Raw genomic sequence first — 18765 nt, forward strand, 5'->3', positions numbered from 1 at the left:
TGACACCAGGCTGAGGGTGTGAGGGGCAGTGGTCTGGGCAGGCGTGTGGGTGACACCAGGCTGAGGGTGTGAGGGGCAGTGGGTCTGGGGCAGGCGTGTGGGGTGACACCAGGCTGAGGGTGTGAGGGGCAGTTACCTGGGGCAGGCGTGTGGGGTGACACCAGGCTGAGGGGTGTGAGGGGCAGTGACCTGGGGCAGGCGTGTGGGGTGACACCAGGCTGAGGGTGTGAGGGACAGTGACCTGGGGCAGGCGTGTGGGGTGACACCAGGCTGAGGGGTGTGAGGGAGAGTGACCTGGGGCAGGCGTGTGGGGTGACACCAGGCTGAGGGCTGTGAGGGACAGTGTGTCTGGGGCAGGCGTGTGGGGTGACACCAGGCTGAGGGGTGTGAGGGGCAGTGGTCTGGGGCAGGCGTGTGGGTGACACCAGGCTGAGGCTGTGAGGGGCAGAGTGTCTGGGGCAGGCGTGTGGGGTGACACCATGCTGAGGGGTGTGAGGGTCAGTGTGTCTGGGGCAGGCGTGTGGGTGACACCAGGCTGAGGGTGTGAGGGGCAGTGGGTCTGGGGCAGGCGTGTGGGGTGACACCAGGCTGAGGGGTGTGAGGGGCAGTGGGTCTGGGGCAGGCGTGTGGGTGACACCAGGCTGAGGGTGTGAGGGGCAGTGGGTCTGGGGCAGGCGTGTGGGGTGACACCAGGCTGAGGGTGTGAGGGACAGTGTGTCTGGGGCAGGCGTGTTGGGTGACACCAGGCTGAGGGTGTGAGGGGCAGTGGGTCTGGGGCAGGCGTGTGGGGTGACACCAGGCTGAGGGGTGTGAGGGACAGTGTGTGTGGGGCAGGCGTGTGGGGTGACACCAGGCTGAGGGTGTGAGGGGCCGTGGGTCTGGGGCAGGCCTGTGGGGTGACACCAGGCTGAGGGGTGTGAGGGGCAGTGTGTCTGGGGCAGGCGTGTGGGTGACACCAGGCTGAGGGCTGTGAGGGGCAGTGGGTCTGGGGCACGCGTGTGGGGTGACATTAGGCTGATGGGTGTGAGGGACAGTGACCTGGGGCAGGCGTGTGGGGTGACACCAGGCAGAGGGGTGTGAGGGGCAGTGGGTCTGGGGCAGGCGTGTGGGGTGACACCAGGCTGAGGGTGTGAGGGGCAGTGACCTGGGGCAGGCGTGTGGGTGACACCAGGCTGAGGGTGTGAGGGGCAGTGACCTGGGGCAGGCGTGTGGGGTGACACCAGGCTGAGGGTGTGAGGGGCAGTGGTCTGGGGCAGGTGTGTGGGGTGACACCAGGCTGAGGGTGTGAGGGGCAGTGGGTCTGGGGCAGGCGTGTGGGTGACACCAGGCTGAGGGTGTGAGGGGCAGTGACCTGGGGCATGCGTGTGGGGTGACACCAGGCTGAGGGGTGTGAGGGGCAGTGGGTCTCGGGCAGGCGTGTGGGGTGACACCATGCTGAGGGGTGTGAGGGGCAGTGGGTCTGGGGCAGGCATGTGGGTGACACCAGGCTGCGGGGTGTGAGGGGCAGTGGCCTGGGGCAGGCTTGTGGGGTGACACCAGGCTGAGGGGTGTGAGGGGCAGTGGTCTGGGGCAGGCGTGTGGGTGACACCAGGCTGAGGGTGTGAGGCGCAGTGGGTCTGGGGCAGGCGTGTGGGGTGACACCAGGCTTAGGGGTGTAAGGGGCAGTGACCTGGGGCAGGCGTGTGGGTGACACCAGGCTGAGGGGTGTGAGGGGCAGTGACCTGGGGCAGGCGTGTGGGGTGACACCAGGCTGAGGGTGTGAGGGGCAGTGGTCTGGGGCAGGCATGTGGGGAGACATCAGGCTGAGGGGTGTGAGGGGCAGTGACCTGGGGCAGGCGTGTGGGGTGACACCAGCCTGTGGGTGTGAGGGGTAGTGGGTCTGGGGCAGGCGTGTGGGTGACACCAGGCTGAGGGATGTGAGGGGCAGTGGGTCTGGGGCAGGCATGTGGGGTGACACCAGGCTGAGGTTGTGAGGGGCAGTGGTCTGGGGCAGGCGTGTGGGGTGACACCAGGCTGAGGGGTGTGAGGGGCAGTGGGTCTAGGGCAGGCGTGTGGGGTGACAACAGGCTGAGTGTGAGGGGCAGTGGGTCTGGGGCAGGCGTGTGGGGTGACACCAGGCTGAGGGTGTGAGGGGCAGTGACCTGGGGCAGGCGTGTGGGGTGACACCAGGCTGAGGGTGTGATGGGCAGTGGTCTGGGGCAGGCGTGTGGGTGACACCAGGCTGAGGGTGTGAGGGGCAGTGGGTCTGGGGCAGGCATGTGGGGTGACCCCAGGCTGAGGGGTGTGAGGGGCAGTGTGTCTGGGGCATCCGTGTGGGGTGACACCAGGCTGAGGGGTTTGAGGGGCAGTGTGTCTGGGGCAGGCGTGTGGGGTGACACCAGGCTGAGGGTGTGAGGGGCAGTGGGTCTGGGGCAGGCGTGTGGGGTGACACCAGGCTGAGGGGTGTGAGGGGCAGTAGTCTGGGGCAGGCGTGTGGGGTGACACCAGGCTGAGGGTGTGAGGGGCAGTGGGTCTGGGGCAGGCGTGTGGGGTGACACTAGGCTGAGGGGTGTAAGCGGCTGTGACCTGGGGCAGGCCTGTGGGGTGACACCAGGCTGAGGGTGTGAGGGGAAGTGGCCTGGGGCAGGCGTGTGGGGTGACACCAGGCTGAGGGGTGTGAGGGGCAGTGACCTGGGGCAGGCGTGTGGGGTGACACCAGGCTGAGGGTGTGAGGGGCAGTGACCTGGGGCCGGCGTGTGGGGTGACACCAGGCTGAGGGGTGTAAGGGGCAGTGACCTGGGGCAGGCGTGTGGGTGACACCAGTCTGATGGGTGAGGGGCAGTGGTCTCGGGCAGGCGTGTGGGGTGACACCAGGTTGAGGGGTGTAAGGGTCAGTGACCTGGGGCAGGCGTGTGGGGTGACACCAGGCTGAGGGGTGTGAGGGGCAGTGGGTCTGGTACATGTGTGTGGGAATGACACCAGGCTGTGGGGTGTGAGGGACAGTGGTCTTGGCCAGGAATGTGGGGTTTACACCAGGCTGAGGGGTGAGAGGGGTAGTGGGTGTGGGGCAGGCGTGTGGAGTGGCACCAGGCTGAGGGGTTTGAGGGGCAGTGGCCTTGGGCTGGACTTTGGGGTGACATTGTCTGTGGGCTTTGTGTCAGCAGCTCAGTACTGGTCCTAAGCAGGACGTATCTGTGTCTGGTTAAGGAGTACTCTGTTGTTTCCCCAGCTGCGGATGGTGGCTGTCACTTCTCTTGCAGTGGATGGTGACCATCCTGGGCAGGCGCCGGCCTTCTCTGCCCACCCCCCTGCCAGACAGCATGACTACCCACATTGCACCTGGTGCTGGCGAGCTGGAGTGGGGGAACCTGGGGGGCTCCACAAGCAGGGGACCCTTGCTCCCACCTGGCTGCCCGCAACTGTTGCTGCGCACACGGATAGAGGCAGCAAAGCTAGAAAGACCCTCTGCAGCAGGGTCCCGTGCTTGGTGCTGGGAGGCCCCCGACCTTGGTGTCGTATGCTGACCATGCCCACCTCAGTCACCCGGTTGGCTGGAGAGCCCAGCAGCCGGGTGTCAGGCTGGGGACCCTGCAGAGTCCCACTCAGAAACTTGCTCCAGTCACCCCTCTTGGCACTTTCTTGGTCAACAGTCTTTTGTGAGTTTTTTAAAAACTCATTTTCCTGCGATTTTCTGGGAAATACTTGCCAAAGTGGGTGTTGCGTTTGGTTAGGGTCTGGGTTTCTTGCCTGGACTATTGAAGGCTGTCACCTGAACCACCCACAGTGCCAGTCCTCAAAGTGGCACCACTGGTCTGTCTGCTGGACATCTTGCAGTGTCCTCTGGCTTGGGCCTCTGGCTCCCGCTGACTGATGGCCCGACCGAGTGGACAGTCCAGGCTGGGTCCCTGGAGAAGTGGACACCTGCACTACCTTGCCGGACCTCTTGTCCTGGTGTCCAGGCTGCCTGCGCCAGGGTAGGGCGACTAAGCACACAGGGGACCCCACCCGTCGGCCACCTGCTTGCCAGCGAGCCAGGGGACACTGGCTCCCTGCTGTGGTGCAATGTCACTCTGTGGAGACGCTAACTCTGACCAGCATGTGAGGAGATGCCCCCTCGGCCCTCTATCCCCTAAGGCCCCCTCCTCTCTGCAGGCCCTTGGCCGGCCAGGGGTCCAGGTAGTGGCTTAGTCTCCAGAGCGGCCTTGTGTTCCTGTCAGTGGTTTTGGTCCAGGAGTTACCAGCTGGAGTTTGTGAGAAGGTGTCTGGCTGCTTAAGGCTATTTGTCAGCAAGTAGTGAAGTCACGCTCTGCTCAGCTCTGGTGGACAGTGCTGTGGCTCGGACGGGCCTCAGACTAATAAGTCCTGGTCAGTGTGTAGGGGGCTGCTGGGCCAGTCAGTGTGTAGAGGGCTGCCGGGCCAGTCAGTGTGTAGGGGCTGCTGGGCCAGTCAGTGTGTAGGGGGCTGCTGGGCCAGTCAGTGTGTAGGGGCTGCTGGGCCAGTCAGTGTGTAGGGGCTGCTGGGCCGGTCAGTGTGTAGAGGGCTGCCGGGCCAGTCAGTGTGTAGGGGCTGCTGGGCCAGTCAGTGTGTAGGGGCTGCTGGGCCGGTCAGTGTGTAGAGGGCTGCTGGGCCGGTCAGTGTAGGGGGCTGCTGGGCCGGTCAGTGTGTAGGGGCTGCTGGGCCGGTCAGTGTAGGGGGCTGCTGGGCCGGTCAGTGTGTAGGGGCTGCTGGGCCAGTCAGTGTGTAGGGGGCTGCTGGGCCAGTCAGTGTAGGGGGCTGCTGGGCCAGTAAGTGTGTAGAGGGCTGCCGGGCCAGTCAGTGTGTAGGGGCTGCTGGGCCAGTCAGTGTGTAGGGGCTGCTGGGCCGGTCAGTGTGTAGAGGGCTGCTGGGCCGGTCAGTGTGTAGGGGCTGCTGGGCCAGTCAGTGTGTAGGGGGCTGCTGGGCCAGTCAGTGAAGAGGGCTGCTGGGCCGGTCAGTGTAGGGGGCTTCTGGGCCAGTCAGTGTGTAGGGGGCTGCTGGGCCAGTCAGTGTGTAGGGGCTGCTGGGCCAGTCAGTGTAGGGGCTACTGGGCCGGTCAGTGTAGGGGGCTTCTGGGCCGGTCAGTGTGTAGGGGGCTGCTGGGCCGGTCAGTGTGTAGGGGGCTGCTGGGCTAGTCAGTGTGTAGGGGCTGCTGGGCCGGTCAGTGTAGGGGGCTGCTGGGCCGGTCAGTGTGTAGGGGCTGCTGGGCCAGTCAGTGTAGGGGCTGCTGGGCGGTCAGTGTAGGGGCTGCTGGGCCGGTCAGTGTGTAGGGGCTGCTGGGCCAGTCAGTGTGTAGGGGGCTGCTGGGCCAGTCAGTGTGTAGGGGCTGCTGGGCCGGTCAGTGTAGGGGGCTGCTGGGCCGGTCAGTGTGTAGGGGCTGCTGGGCCGGTCAGTGTGTAGGGGCTGCTGGGTCGGTCAGTGTGTAGGGGCTGCTGGGCCAGTCAGTGTGTAGGGGGCTGCTGGGCCAGTCAGTGTGTAGGGGCTGCTGGGCCGGTCAGTGTGTAGGGGCTGCTGGGCCGGTCAGTGTAGGGGGCTTCTGGGCCAGTCAGTGTGTAGGGGGCTGCTGGGCCAGTCAGTGTGTAGGGGCTGCTGGGCCAGTCAGTGTAGGGGCTACTGGGCCGGTCAGTGTAGGGGGCTTCTGGGCCGGTCAGTGTGTAGGGGGCTGCTGGGCCGGTCAGTGTGTAGGGGGCTGCTGGGCTAGTCAGTGTGTAGGGGCTGCTGGGCCGGTCAGTGTAGGGGGCTGCTGGGCCGGTCAGTGTGTAGGGGCTGCTGGGCCAGTCAGTGTAGGGGCTGCTGGGCGGTCAGTGTAGGGGCTGCTGGGCCGGTCAGTGTGTAGGGGCTGCTGGGCCAGTCAGTGTGTAGGGGGCTGCTGGGCCAGTCAGTGTGTAGGGGCTGCTGGGCCGGTCAGTGTAGGGGGCTGCTGGGCCGGTCAGTGTGTAGGGGCTGCTGGGCCGGTCAGTGTGTAGGGGCTGCTGGGTCGGTCAGTGTGTAGGGGCTGCTGGGCCAGTCAGTGTGTAGGGGGCTGCTGGGCCAGTCAGTGTGTAGGGGCTGCTGGGCCGGTCAGTGTGTAGGGGCTGCTGGGTCGGTCAGTGTGTAGGGGCTGCTGGGCCAGTCAGTGTGTAGGGGGCTGCTGGGCCAGTCAGTGTGTAGGGGCTGCTGGGCCGGTCAGTGTGTAGGGGCTGCTGGGCCGGTCAGTGTGTAGGGGGCTGCTGGACCAGTCAGTGTGTAGGGGGCTGCTTCGCCAGTCAGTGTGTAGGGGCTGCTGGGTTGGTCAGTGTAGGGGGCTGCTGGGCCGGTCAGTGTGTAGGGGGCTGCTGGGCCGGTCAGTATGTAGGGGCTGCTGGGCCAGTCAGTGTGTAGGGGGCTGCTGGGCTGGTCAGTGTGTAGGGGCTGCTGGGCCAGTCAGTGTGTAGAGGGCTGCTGGGCCAGTCAGTGTGTAGGGGCTGCTGGGCCGGTCAGTGTAGGGGGCTGCTGGGCCGGTCAGTGTGTAGGGGTTGCTGGGCCGGTCAGTGTGTAGGGGCTGCTGGGTCGGTCAGTGTGTAGGGGCTGCTGGGCCAGTCAGTGTGTAGGGGGCTGCTGGGCCAGTCAGTGTGTAGGGGCTGCTGGGCCGGTCAGTGTGTAGGGGCTGCTGGGCCGGTCAGTGTGTAGGGGGCTGCTGGACCAGTCAGTGTGTAGGGGGCTGCTTCGCCAGTCAGTGTGTAGGGGCTGCTGGGTTGGTCAGTGTAGGGGGCTGCTGGGCCGGTCAGTGTGTAGGGGGCTGCTGGGCCGGTCAGTATGTAGGGGCTGCTGGGCCAGTCAGTGTGTAGGGGGCTGCTGGGCTGGTCAGTGTGTAGGGGCTGCTGGGCCAGTCAGTGTGTAGGGGGCTGCTGGGCCAGTCAGTGTGTAGGGGCTGCTGGGCCGGTCAGTGTAGGGGGCTGCTGGGCCGGTCAGTGTGTAGGGGCTGCTGGGCCGGTCAGTGTGTAGGGGCTGCTGGGTCGGTCAGTGTGTAGGGGCTGCTGGGCCGGTCAGTGTGTAGGGGCTGCTGGGCCAGTCAGTGTGTAGGGGCTGCTGGGCCGGTCAGTGTGTAGGGGCTGCTGGGCCAGTCAGTGTGTAGGGGCTGCTGGGCCGGTCAGTGTGTAGGGGGCTGCTGGGCCGGTCAGTGTGTAGGGGCTGCTGGGCCGGTCAGTGTGTAGGGGGCTGCTGTGCCGGTCAGTGTGTAGGGGCTGCTGGGCCAGTCAGTGTGTAGGGGGCTGCTGGGCCAGTCAGTGTGTAGGGGGCTGCTGGGCCAGTCAGTGTGTAGGGGCTGCTGGACTGGTCAGTGTAGGGGGCTGCTGGGCCGGTCAGTGTGTAGAGGGCTGCTGGGCCGGTCAGTGTAGGGGGCTGCTTGGCCGGTCAGTGTGTAGGGGCTGCTGCGTCGGTCAGTGTGTAGGGGGCTGCTGGGCCAGTCAGTGTGTAGGGGGCTGCTGGGCCAGTCAGTGTGTAGGGGCTGCTGGGCCAGTCAGTGTGTAGGGGCTGCTGGGCCGGTCAGTGTGTAGGGGCTGCTGGGCCAGTCAGTGTGTAGGGGGCTGCTGGGTCGGTCAGTGTAGGGGGCTGCTGGGCCAGTCAGTGTGTAGGGGGCTGCTGGGTCGGTCAGTGTAGGGGGCTGCTGGGCCGGTCAGTGTGTAGAGGGCTGCTGGGCCGTTCAGTGTAGGGGGCTGCTGGGCCAGTCAGTGTGTAGAGGGCTGCTGGGCCAGTCAGTGTGTAGGGGCTGCTGGGCCGGTCAGTGTATAGGGGCTGCTGGGCCAGTCAGTGTGTAGAGGGCTGCTGGGCCAGTCAGTGTGTAGGGGGCTGCTGGGCCAGTCAGTGTGTAGGGGCTGCTGGACTGGTCAGTGTAGGGGGCTGCTGGGCCGGTCAGTGTTTAGGGGCTGCTGGGCCAGTCAGTGTGTAGGGGCTGCTGGGCCGGTCAGTGTGTAGGGGGCTGCTGGGCCGGTCAGTGTGTAGAGGGCTGCTGGGTCGGTCAGTGTAGGGGGCTGCTGGGCCAGTCAGTGTGTAGGGGCTGCTGGGTCGGTCAGTGTAGGGGGCTGCCTGGCCAGTCAGTGTGTAGGGGCTGCTGGGCCGGTCAGTGTGTTGGGGGCTGCGGGACCAGTCAGTGTGTAGGGGGCTGCTGGGCCAGTCAGTGTAGGGGGCTGCTGGGCCAGTCAGTGTGTAGGGGCACTGGGCCAGTCAGTGTGTAGGGGGCTGCTGGGCCGGTCAGTGTAGGGGGCTGCTGGGCCGGTCAGTGTGTAGGGGCTGCTGGGCCGGTCAGTGTGTAGAGGGCTGCTGGGCCGGTCAGTGTGTAGGGGCTGCTCTGCCAGTCAGTGTGTAGGGGGCAGCTGGGCCGGTCAGTGTGTAGGGGGCTGCTGGGCCAGTCAGTGTGTAGGGGCTGCTGGGCCGGTCAGTGTGTAGGGGCTGCTGGGCCGGTCAGTGTGTAGGGGGCTGCTGGGCCGGTCAGTGTGTAGGGGGCTGCTGGGCCAGTCAGTGTGTAGGGGGCTGCTGGGCCGGTCAGTGTAGGGGGCTGCTGGGTCGGTCAGTGTGTAGGGGGCTGCTGGGCCGGTCAGTGTGTAGGGGCTGCTGGGCCAGTCAGTGTGTAGGGGCTGCTGGGCCGGTCAGTGTGTAGGGGCTGCTGGGCCAGTCAGTGTGTAGGGGCTGCTGGGCCAGTCAGTGTGTAGAGGGCTGCTGGGCCAGTCAGTGTGTAGGGGGCTGCTGGGCCAGTCAGTGTGTAGGGGGCTGCTGGGTCGGTCAGTGTAGGGGCTGCTGGGCCGGTCAGTGTGTAGGGGCTGCTGGGCCGGTCAGTGTGTAGAGGGCTGCTGGGCCGGTCAGTGTGTAGGGGCTGCTCTGCCAGTCAGTGTGTAGGGGGCAGCTGGGCCGGTCAGTGTGTAGGGGGCTGCTGGGCCAGTCAGTGTGTAGGGGCTGCTGGGCCGGTCAGTGTGTAGGGGCTGCTGGGCCGGTCAGTGTGTAGGGGCTGCTGGGCCGGTCAGTGTGTAGGGGGCTGCTGGGCCGGTCAGTGTGTAGGGGCTGCTGGGCCAGTCAGTGTGTAGGGGGCTGCTGGGCCAGTCAGTGTGTAGGGGGCTGCTGGGCCGGTCAGTGTAGGGGGCTGCTGGGCCAGTCAGTGTGTAGGGGGCTGCTGGGCCAGTCAGTGTGTAGGGGCTGCTGGGCCGGTCAGTGTGTAGGGGCTGCTGGGCCAGTCAGTGTGTAGGGGGCTGCTGGGCCAGTCAGTGTGTAGGGGCTGCTGGGTCGGTCAGTGTAGGGGGCTGCTGGGCCGGTCAGTGTGTAGGGGCTGCTGGGCCGGTCAGTGTGTAGAGGGCTGCTGGGCCAGTCAGTGTGTAGGGGGCTGCTGGGCCAGTCAGTGTGTAGGGGGCTGCTGGGTCGGTCAGTGTAGGGGCTGCTGGGCCGGTCAGTGTGTAGGGGCTGCTGGGCCGTTCAGTGTAGGGGCTGCTGGGCCGGTCAGTGTGTAGGGGCTGCTGGGTCGGTCAGTGTGTAGGGGGCTGCTGGGCCAGTCAGTGTATAGGGGGCTGCTGGGCCAGTCAGTGAAGGGGGCTGCTGGGCCGGTCAGTTTGTAGGGGCTGCTGGGCCAGTCAGTGTGTAGGGGCTGCTGGGCCGGTCAGTGTGTAGGGGCTGCTGGGCCAGTCAGTGTGTAGGGGCTGCTGGGCCAGTCAGTGTGTAGAGGGCTGCTGGGCCAGTCAGTGTGTAGGGGCTGCTGGGCCAGTCAGTGTGTAGGGGCTGCTGGGCCGTTCAGTGTAGGGGCTGCTGGGCCGGTCAGTGTGTAGGGGCTGCTGGGCCGTTCAGTGTAGGGGCTGCTGGGCCGGTCAGTGTGTAGGGGCTGCTGGGCCAGTCAGTGTGTAGGGGCTGCTGGGCCGGTCAGTGTGTAGGGGCTGCTGGGCCAGTCAGTGTGTAGAGGGCTGCTGGGCCAGTCAGTGTGTAGGGGGCTGCTGGGCCGGTCAGTGTGTAGGGGGCTGCTGGGCTAGTCAGTGTGTAGAGGGCTGCTGGGCTGGTCAGTGTGTAGAGGGCTGCTGGACTGGTCAGTGTAGGGGGCTGCTGGGCCGGTCAGTGTTTAGGGGCTGCTGGGCCAGTCAGTGTGTAGGGGCTGCTGGGCCGGTCAGTGTGTAGAGGGCTGCTGGGCCGGTCAGTGTGTAGGGGCTGCTCTGCCAGTCAGTGTGTAGGGGGCAGCTGGGCCGGTCAGTGTGTAGGGGGCTGCTGGGCCAGTCAGTGTGTAGGGGCTGCTGGGCCGGTCAGTGTGTAGGGGCTGCTGGGCCGGTCAGTGTGTAGGGGCTGCTGGGCCGGTCAGTGTGTAGGGGGCTGCTGGGCCGGTCAGTGTGTAGGGGCTGCTGGGCCAGTCAGTGTGTAGGGGGCTGCTGGGCCAGTCAGTGTGTAGGGGGCTGCTGGGCCGGTCAGTGTAGGGGGCTGCTGGGCCAGTCAGTGTGTAGGGGGCTGCTGGGCCAGTCAGTGTGTAGGGGCTGCTGGGCCGGTCAGTGTGTAGGGGCTGCTGGGCCAGTCAGTGTGTAGGGGGCTGCTGGGCCAGTCAGTGTGTAGGGGCTGCTGGGTCGGTCAGTGTAGGGGGCTGCTGGGCCGGTCAGTGTGTAGGGGCTGCTGGGCCGGTCAGTGTGTAGAGGGCTGCTGGGCCAGTCAGTGTGTAGGGGGCTGCTGGGCCAGTCAGTGTGTAGGGGGCTGCTGGGTCGGTCAGTGTAGGGGCTGCTGGGCCGGTCAGTTGTAGGGGCTGCTGGGCCGTTCAGTGTAGGGGCTGCTGGGCCGGTCAGTGTGTAGGGGCTGCTGGGTCGGTCAGTGTGTAGGGGGCTGCTGGGCCAGTCAGTGTATAGGGGGCTGCTGGGCCAGTCAGTGAAGGGGGCTGCTGGGCCGGTCAGTTTGTAGGGGCTGCTGGGCCAGTCAGTGTGTAGGGGCTGCTGGGCCGGTCAGTGTGTAGGGGCTGCTGGGCCAGTCAGTGTGTAGGGGCTGCTGGGCCAGTCAGTGTGTAGAGGGCTGCTGGGCCAGTCAGTGTGTAGGGGCTGCTGGGCCAGTCAGTGTGTAGGGGCTGCTGGGCCGTTCAGTGTAGGGGCTGCTGGGCCGGTCAGTGTGTAGGGGCTGCTGGGCCGTTCAGTGTAGGGGCTGCTGGGCCGGTCAGTGTGTAGGGGCTGCTGGGCCAGTCAGTGTGTAGGGGCTGCTGGGCCGGTCAGTGTGTAGGGGCTGCTGGGCCAGTCAGTGTGTAGAGGGCTGCTGGGCCAGTCAGTGTGTAGGGGGCTGCTGGGCCGGTCAGTGTGTAGGGGGCTGCTGGGCTAGTCAGTGTGTAGAGGGCTGCTGGGCTGGTCAGTGTGTAGAGGGCTGCTGGACTGGTCAGTGTAGGGGGCTGCTGGGCCGGTCAGTGTTTAGGGGCTGCTGGGCCAGTCAGTGTGTAGGGGCTGCTGGGCCGGTCAGTGTGTAGGGGGCTGCTGGGCCGGTCAGTGTGTAGGGGCTGCTGGGCCAGTCAGTGTGTAGGGGCTGCTGGACTGGTCAGTGTAGGGGGCTGCTGGGCCGGTCAGTGTTTAGGGGCTGCTGGGCCAGTCAGTGTGTAGGGGCTGCTGGGCCGGTCAGTGTGTAGGGGGCTGCTGGGCCGGTCAGTGTGTAGGGGCTGCTGGGCCAGTCAGTGTGTAGGGGCTGCTGGACTGGTCAGTGTAGGGGGCTGCTGGGCCGGTCAGTGTGTAGGGGCTGCTGGGCCGGTCATTGTAGGTGGCTGCTGGGCCGGTCAGTGTGTAGGGGCTGCTGGGCCGGTCAGTGTAGGGGGCTGCTGGGCCAGTCAGTGTGTAGGGGGCTGCGGGACCAGTCAGTGTGTAGGGGACTGCTGGGCTGGTCAGTGTAGGGGGCTGCTGGGCCAGTCAGTGTGTAGGGGGCTGCTGGGCCAGTCACTGTGTAGGGGGCTGCTGGGCCGGTCAGTGTAGGGGGCTGCTGGACTACTGGTCTCCAGCACAGGCTACTAGAAGCAGAGCCAGCTGCACACACAAGCTAGGCGCAGGCTGGTGGACTCTGGCAGACAGTCTTGTGACTGCTTTGCTGGACTTTGCATTGGACTTCGTGTGTTTTTAAACATTATCTTTTTATTTTAAAGAATTTTTTTATATTAATTCATTTTCCCTTTTTGTGCCCTTGTTGTTTTATTGTTGTAGTTATTATTGTTGTTGTTATTGATGTCATCGTTGTTGGATAGGACAGAGAGAAATGGAGAGAGGAGGGGAAGACAGAGGGGGAGAGAAAGACAGACACCTGCAGACCTGCTTCACCGCTTGTGAAGCGACTCCCCTTCAGGTGGGGAGCCCGTGGCTCAAACCGGGATCCTTACACCGATCCTTGCGCTTTGCGCCACCTGCGCTTAACCACTGTGCTACTGCTCAACTCCCTAAACATTTTCTTTTAAGCCAGAGATCAGAGCATTGTGGCATGTGCAGTGTGTGGAGATTAGACCCAGGGCCTCACTCACGTGTGCTCTGTTCTTTGCTGCCGGAGCCGTCTCCCCAGATTATGAGTGGATCTGATCATCTCCTTGCAGCTTGCACCCCAGATTACTCTTGTCTTCTAAGACCTGTTGTCGTGGACCAACCTGGTGTGGCCACACAGCCCCATCCACACACTCATGGTCAGCAGTGTGGACATGAGAGCTGGCGTGCATGTGGCCTGACATCCTGGCGTGAGGGCAGTCCTGCCAGCCCGCTCTGCAGTGCTGCTGGAACTCAGGCCTTTCTGCCTCTGCCCTGGTGAATTCCTGCCTCTGGGAAGCTGCTGCTTTCATATAAATGTGCAGCTCACTGATGTGGGGTCAACAGCCCTGCAGTGGCTCTGTGCCCCTTCCCCAGATGGCAGCCCTGACAGGCTGTGACCTCTGCTTTCACTGGGCCAAGGTCTGCCTCTTATACATCAGGTGTTTTCATTCTTTTTTTTTCTTTTAAGATTTATTATTTTTTAACAATTTATTTTTGGATAGAGACGGAAAAATTGGGGGGGGGGGAATTGGGAGACAGAGAGACACCTACAGCCCTGTTTCACCACTCGTGAAGCTTTCCCCCTGCAGGTGGACACCAGCGGCTTGAACCTGGGTTCTTGTGCACTGTGATGTGTGTTGCTCAACCAGGTGCGCCACCACCTGGCCCCTCATCAGGTGTTTCTGTCTATCCTCCACAAGTTTGTGGGCCGTAGGCATCTAAGGATTTTCGCCAAGGGTCTGCAGCTCACATCATCAGAGTTCAATCCAGTTTGCCCCGACTTCCTCCAACACAGTAATCACATCTTGAGGGCTGTGTGGTCATTGAGCTGTGGACATGCCACCTAGGTTCCCAGCCACTTCTCTTTTCCTGTATCATTCACACCTGCAGACCTGCTTCACTGCTTGTGAAGAGACCCCCACTGCAGGTGGGGAGACAGGGGCTCGAACTGGGATCCTTATGTGGGTCCTTGCACTTCATACTGTGTGTGCTTCATCCAGTGTGCCCCACCTGGCCCTTCTAGCATTCTCTTCTGAGCCCCACACCCCAGCCTGCTCACCTCCTAATCAGCTGTGGTTGGTTTCTTTCTTTTTTTCTTTTTTAATAAAAGCTAACTGAACATCAAAGATGATTTAATAAGGATGTAGTTGCTGGAAACTTAATGAGGATTGCAGGTGGAACCTGACGCTGCTCTTGTGTTGGTCCCAGTTATTCCTTCGTGGTACAAACACTGGGTTCCAGGCCAAGGAGTCCCAGTTTAACCAGGGCTTTGGGCAGTGTCCCTCTCGGGCTGGCAGCCAGGAGGTCCCAGCAGGCCAGGAGACAGCCCTGCGGTGCAGCACACTGCCCTCTGCTCCCCAGTTCCCACACCCAGGTGGAGGTCCTGAGATCCAGGGCCTCCCAGCCCAGCACTGGTGTCCTCTTATCTGTTTATTGTTCTTTCACCTGAGCTCACCTTCACCCCTCACCTGAACTCACCTCACCCTCACTCCTCACCTTCTTCACTCCTCACACTCACCTCACCTGAGCTCACCTGGCCCCTGCCCAGTGAGACCCTGAAGCCAGGTGAGCTGCACATGGGGCCCTAACACAAACTGTTGTTTCTGTCTTCGTCTCCCCAGTGTCGTGACCCAGAGTCAGTGTGGCCGAGTGGTCTGTGTGTGTGTGGCGTAGCCGGGGAGACTCAGGCTCCCTGGTGGGGTGAGCTGCAGACCGACTCCCACACTTCGTTCGTTGAGTCTGCTGCTCACTGTTCTCTGACACCTAGTCCCTCTTGGGTCATTGCCCAGATCCTCAGGGACTGTCAGACCTGAGCACTGCTTCTTGTCCTGCACCTTGGCTGCCTCCTGGACCACCCTGTACCTGCAGGACCCACAGACAGTGATACCAGCTCTGTATCTACTGGCTCCTCTCTGCCATGAGCACTTGGTTTTCTCTGGGTTCTTTTAAGATGGGAACAAGTGGGTGTGTGAGCCGAGCAAGGTCACAGCTTGCCTGGGTGGGGACGTGGCCTCACGTGGACCTGTGGCTGTGATGTCCACGGTGCGGGCCTGGTGAGGTGTATCTCCTGTGGACCTGTGGGTGTTATGGACACAGTGCTGGCCTGGTGGGGATGTGGCCTCACGTGGACCTGTGGCTGTGGTGGCCACGATGCTGGCCTGGTGGGATGTGGCCTCACGTGGACTTGTGGCTGTGGTGGCCATGATGCTGGCCTGGTGAGGTGTATCTCCTGTGGACCTGTGGATGTGGTGGCCACGGTGCTGGCCTGGTGGGATGTGGCCTCATGTGGACCTGTGACTGTGGTGGCCACGGTGCTGGCCTGGTGGGGTGTGACTCGTGTGGTGACGCATCTCCTGGTTGTGTCTCCATAGGCTCCAGGATGTAGCGGGCGCCCAGCTGCTATGCCCAGGTCAGTTTGGCCCTGCATCTCCTGTTAATGGCTGGGGCCGCCATGTCGCCTCTGGGCCACAGCTGCTGCATGGGGACAGCCCGTCCCTCTCCTGCAGGGGCACCTGCTCCCACGCAGAGTGGATATGCTTGGTGACCAGTCTCTGTGTCTGCGGGAGACTCTGACAGAGCGGTGAGCACTCGGGGGATAGATTATGTGCCAAACTCCTAATGCCACACTGGGTCGTTTCTGCAGACAATGGACAGAGGACACGGGGCACCGGGACGGCGTAGACGGGCAGAGCCAGCACGGAGGGAGCTGGCTGGCCAGGAATCTTAGAGTCGGGAGCATTGCCTAATGTGCCCAATGCCAAGGTGGAAACCGGGAGAAGAGACTTCTAGGGGAGGTGAGTCCCTCTGTGAGGAGAGGAGACTTCTCAGGAGATGAGGCCCTGAGTGAGGAGAGGAGACTTCTCAGGAGATGAGGCCCTGAGTGAGGAGAGGAGACTTCTCAGGAGATGAGGCCCTGTGTGAAGAGAGGAGACTTCTCAGGAGATGAGGCCCTGTGTGAGAAGAGGAGACTTCTCAGGAGTTGAAAGAAGTGGAAGAGAGAGTAGACTTATAAGGGAGGTGAGGCCCTTTGTGAGGTGAGGATACTTTCAGGAGATGAAGCCCTGTATGAGGAGAGGAGACTTCTCAAGAGCTGAGGCCCTCTGTGATGTGAGGAGACTATTCAGGGAGATGAAGCCCTTTGTTAGGAAGGGAGACTTCTCAGGGAGGTGAGGCCCTGAGTGAGGAGAAGAGATTTCTCAGATGAGGTCCTGAGTGAGGAGAGCAGACTTCTCAGAAGGTGAGGCCCTGTGTGAAGAGAGGAGACTTCTCAGGAGATGAGGCCCTGTGTGAGGAGAAGAGACTTCTCAGGAGATGAGCCCCTGAGTGAGGAGAGAAGACTTCTCATGAGATGAGGCCCTGAGTGATGAGAGGAGACTTCTCAGAAGGTGAGGCCCTGTGTGAGGAAAGGAGACTTCTCAGGAGGTGAAGCCCTGTATCAGGAGAGGAGACTTTTCAGGAGATGAGGCCCTGTGTGAGGAGAGAAGACTTCTCATGAGATGAGGCCCTAAAGTGATGAGAGGAGACTTCTCAGAAGGTGAGGCCCTGTGTGAGAAGAGGAGACTTCTCAGGAGATGAGGCCCTGAGTGAGGAGAAGAGACTTCTCATGAGATGAGGCCCTGTGTGAGGAGAGGAGACTTCTCAGGGAGATGAGGCCCTGAGTGAGGAGAGGAGACTTCCAGGGAGTTAAGGTGTTCTGTGAGGATACTTCTCAGAGTTAAAGAAGTACAAGAGAGAGTAGACTTATAAGGGAGGTGAGGCCCTGTTGTGGAGAGGTAACTTTTCAGGAGATGAAGCCCAGTGTGAGGAGAGGAGACTTCTCAGGAGGCGAGGTCTTGTGTGAGGAGAGAAGACTTCAGGAGATGAGGCCCTGAGTGAAGAGAGGAGACTTCTCATAGAGGTAAGGCTTTCTGTGAGGATACTTCTCAGGAGTTGAAAGAAGTGTGAGGAGAGTAGACTTGTAAGGAAGGTGAGGCCCTGTGTGAGGAGAGGAAACTTTTCAAAGGATTGGTCTTGTGTGAGGAGATCATTCAGGAGATGAGGCCCTGTAGGAAGGACCTCTCATGGAGGTGAGTCCCTGTATGAGTACATTTCTCTGGAGGTGAAGCCCCATGTGAGGAGATTGTTCAGAGGTGAGTCCTGTGTGAGAAAACTTCTCAGGGAGGTGAAGTTCTGTTTAAGGAGATCTCTCAAGGAGATGAAGCCCTGTCTGAGGAGATTCCTCTGGAAGGTGAGGCCCTGTGTGAGGAGACATCTCAGGCAGATTAATCTCTGTTTAAGGAAAGAATTCTCAGGGAAATGAAGCCTTTTTTAAGGCTATGTCTCAGGTTTGAGGTCCTGTGTGAGGAGTTTTCTTAGGGATATGAGACCCTGTGTAAGGAGACTTCTCAGGAGGTGAGGCTCTATATTAGGAGATTTCTTTTTTTTTTTTAATATTTATTTTATTTATTCCCTTTTGTTGCCCTTGTTGTTTTATTGTTGTAGTTATTATTGTTGTTGTCGTTGTTGGATAGGACAGAGAGAAATGGAGAAAGGAGGGGAAGACAGAGAGGAGGAGAGAAAGATAGACACCTGCAGACCTGCTTCACCACCTGTGAAGCGACTCCCCTGCAGGTGGGGAGCCGGGGTTCGAACCGGGATCCTTATGCCGGTTCTTGTGCTTTGCGCCACCTGCGCTTAACCCGCTGTGCTACGGCCCGACTCCCAGGAGATTTCTTTAGGAAGTGAGGTCTTGTGTGAGGAGACATCTCAAATGTGAGGTGCTGTATTGAGGCTTCTTAAGTAGAGAGGAGTTGTGGGAGGAGACTTCTATGAAGGTAGGTGAGGCCCTGTGTGAGGAGACTTCTCAGTGGGTGAGGGCCTGTGTGAAGAAAGGAGACTTCTCAGAGTTTAGGCCCTGTGTTAGGAGACTTCTCAGGGAGATAAGGCCGTATGTGAGGAGAGGCTTCTCAGAGGTGAGGCTCTGTGGGGAGACTTCTCTGGAAGGTGAGGCTCTGTATGAGACTTCTTAGGAAGTGAGGTCCTGTGTGAGGTGACATTTCAAATGTGAGGAGTTATGTTAAGACTTCTCAGGGAAATAGGCAATGTATGAGGAGGCTTCAGGAGGTGATGCTCTGTGTGAGCAGATTTCTTAGAGGTGAGTCTGTGTGTAAGGAGACTTCTCAGGGATATAAGGCCCTATCTGAGGAAATTTCTCTGGGAGGTAAGGCCCTGTTTGAAGAGAGATCTCCTCTCTTCTCAGGGAGATGAGGTCTTTTTAATGATACTTTTCAGGTGTGAGGCCCTGTGTGAGGAGACTTTTCAGGAAGTGAGGCTCTTGTGTGAGAAGATATCTGAAAGGTGAGACCCTTTGTGAGGAGAGGAGCCTTCTCAGAGGTGAGGCCCTGTGTGAGGAGTCTTCTTAGGGAGATGAGGCCCTTTGTGAGGAGACTTCTCAGGGAGATGAGGCCCTGTGTGAAGAGAAGTGACTTCTAAGGAGGTGAGGCCCTATGCGAGGAGACTTCTCAGGGAGATGAGGCCCTGTGTAAGGAGAGGAAACATTTTAGACATGAGGCCCTGTATGAGGAGAAATGAATTATCTGCAGGTGAGGCCCTGTGTGAGGAGACTTCTCAGAGAGGTGAGTCTGTGTTAGCAGACATTTCAGGATATGAGGCCCAGTATGAGACTTTTCAGTGGGTGAGGGCCTGTGTGATGAAATACATCTCAGAGTTGAGGCCCTGTATTAGGAGACTTCTCAGGGAGATGAGGCCTTGTATGAGGAAAGGAGAATTCTCAGAGGTGAGACCCTGTGCGGAGACTTCTCAAGGACATGAGGCCCTATCTGAGGAGATTTCCCGTGGAGGTGAGGCCCTCATAGGAGAATTCTAGGGAGTTGAGGCTCTGTGAAGAAACTTCTCTGGGAGATGAGGCCCTATTTGAGGAGAGGAGACTTCTCAGGGACCTGAGGCCTTTTTAAGGATATTCCTCAGATGTGAAGCCCTCTGTGAGGAGACTTCCCAGGTGTGAGGCTCCGTGTGAGCAGATATCCAAAAGATGAGGTCCTGTATAAGGATACTTCTTAGGAGGTAAGGCCCTGTTTGAGGAGACATCTCAAATGTGAGGCACTGTATTGTGACTTCTCAGGGAGACAGGCCCTGTCTGAGGAGACTTCTCTGGAGGTAGATGAGGCCCTGTGTGAGAAGACTTCTTAGGGTATGAGGCACTGGGTGAAAAGATATCTAAAAGGTGAGGCATTGTGTGAGGAGAGGAGACTTCTCAGACATGAAACCCTGTGTGAGGAGACTTCTCAGTGGGTGAGGACCTGTGTGAGGAGAGGTGACATCTCAGAAGTGAGGC

At 61.2% G+C, this 18765-nt stretch overlaps 1 protein-coding gene across 5 annotated transcripts in view; it reads left to right on the forward strand.

The window, feature by feature from the left end:
• Nucleotides 1-18765, forward strand: part of PCGF3 (polycomb group ring finger 3) — a 41766-nt gene that overhangs the window by 5910 nt on the left and 17091 nt on the right. For 3 of the 5 annotated variants that reach the window (XR_009548068.1, XM_060184510.1, XM_060184513.1), the window contains exons 2-3: nucleotides 14804-14841; nucleotides 15076-15226. The gene's annotated coding sequence lies outside the window, so the exon portion shown is untranslated. Of the gene's footprint in view, nucleotides 1-14803; nucleotides 15013-15075; nucleotides 15227-18765 lie in introns of all 5 variants that reach the window. The other 2 variants (XM_060184512.1, XM_060184511.1) reach the window with 2 other exon arrangements.

This window comes from Erinaceus europaeus, unplaced genomic scaffold (assembly GCF_950295315.1).
Source record: "Erinaceus europaeus unplaced genomic scaffold, mEriEur2.1 scaffold_759, whole genome shotgun sequence".
NCBI classification, from domain to species: domain Eukaryota; kingdom Metazoa; phylum Chordata; class Mammalia; order Eulipotyphla; family Erinaceidae; genus Erinaceus; species Erinaceus europaeus.